Here is a 1,949-nt window from a genome sequence, read left to right as displayed (position 1 = left end):
TATATATTTGTATTTATATAGCTGTATCTATGCATAGATCGTATCTCTGTATCTTAGTTCAAGTGTGCTTTACTTTGATATAAAAACCCAACAAAGATAGTCTAAGAAACAATACTATAGACCCACCTCATTTGTACACAGATGCATAACAATTCTAGAAAGAGATTACGCAAATTTAGTCACACATTAAAGGAATAGTCCATATAAAAGTAGGATTTATATAGGATTTCAAGGATAGCTTAGTATGTTGGGAAATTCATCAAGTCTGCTCATTGATAGATCAAAAGAAAAAAAACAGACATTGATCTTGATGGGTACTGAAAAGCCATTTGATAATATTGATCATTGATATGTGATAAAAATATTCTTTATAAATGAAGACTAAAGATACTTCTTTGATATGATAAAGTTGTTTATTTCAAAAAATCAGAAACCATTAATTATCCCCATACTCAATGGGAAAGCTGGGAGGCTAGTTTCTGATTATATACCTGGTATATAAAATACATATAGGTGTGTGTATATGGTGGCCATATGGTGGTGTTTATTACAAGTCACTTATGTTTGCATGTGTACACACATCTGAGAATACAGTCATACCTTCCAGTTACTGTCGGACCCACTTTCATGTGTTTATTGTTAGCTGCCAGAGAGTGAAATGTTGAATTCCACCGCAGAAGGAGCAGTGGGTGGTTGTAGAGCAAGCATGTCAAACTCAAAGGCTAACACGGGCCAAATAAATGAGGCATGTGGCCTGTGGCCCTCGAGTTTGACATTCTTGGTGTAGAGATTTCTGTGCTTCTGTGATGCCCTGACCCTGGGAGCAGTAGAATTGATTGTTATCATCAACGAGCTGAGATGTTGAGGCTGAAGCACAGATGTTCCTTCAGTGGAACATACCATTCCAGATAGATTTTTCTTTATTTTGGTTGTAAAGTGAGGTTCTGTCAGTGATCTTTCATGTGTGAATATTATTGGCATTTCATTGCAGCAAGACTTTTGCGGGGCCCTCTCTGTTAGCATTAATTGAGCTCTTTACAGTGTTTTGTGTGATGCTTGTTTTGTCATTCTATGAATGAGTTGGCTTTTGCCAAGGAAGGGTTGTAAACACGTGTTGGAGTGGAGTGATGAAAGAATGTGAGGGAGAAGTTGATGTACTTCTCTAACCATTTCAGAAGAAGAAACTTCTCAATGTAAATACCGTATTTGCCGGCGTATAAGACGATTTTTTGGCCCTGAAAAATATGCCTCCAAGTGGGGGGTCGTCTTATACGCCAGGTACACTTCAGATAGACTGCCCATAGTGCTTGCCCCGTGCCATAGTGGCCTCCCGATGCCCGCCCACTTCATTCCACATACCGTTCAGGCATCAGCAGCGCTGCTGGGTGTATGCTCGGCTGTTATGCGATTTTGCTGTTATGCGATTTTACCACACTCGCAAAATCGCACACAGCCGACCATACACCCAGTATGATAGCGCAAAATCACGAATCGCGATACCATACTGGGTGTATGGTTGGCTGTGTGCGATTTTGCGAGTGTGGTAAATTCGGGTTACCGTATATTTCTTTACATATGCATTGAAGATTCGCGATTTTGCGCTATCATGGTGCCTGTTAGAATGTTGAAGAGCTCGCACTTGCGCACTAGTGAGGTCCCAGGGAGATGCTGATGCAAGGGTGGACCAGACTGCTATAGTGACAGGGCGGGCAAACAGGGAGCAGGGACCAATCAAATCAGGCTTTGTATACAGCCAACAGCCAACCACAATACTGCCCCATTGTACAGTACAGCATAGAAAATGTCGACCAGTCAAACCCCTATCATCCCTATCATGGCACCAAGATGTCGTTGATGAACTTTTAATATCAGATGATGAAGAGGAGTTTGAAGGCTTTTAAGGTGAAACTGTCACGCCAGCAAACTTGCTAGGGACTTGCCCAGGAGAG

At 41.4% G+C, this 1,949-nt stretch overlaps 1 protein-coding gene across 1 annotated transcript in view; it reads left to right on the top strand.

The window, feature by feature from the left end:
• LOC102763755 (sorting nexin-29) overlaps window positions 1-1,949 on the top strand; it is a 440,536-nt gene that overhangs the window by 243,747 nt on the left and 194,840 nt on the right. The window lies entirely within an intron of this gene.

Source organism: Myotis davidii, unplaced genomic scaffold (assembly GCF_000327345.1).
Source record: "Myotis davidii unplaced genomic scaffold, ASM32734v1 scaffold209, whole genome shotgun sequence".
Classification (NCBI taxonomy): domain Eukaryota; kingdom Metazoa; phylum Chordata; class Mammalia; order Chiroptera; family Vespertilionidae; genus Myotis; species Myotis davidii.
The sequence above is the reverse complement of the archived record's forward strand: the minus strand, read 5'-3'. Positions and strand labels throughout refer to the sequence as shown.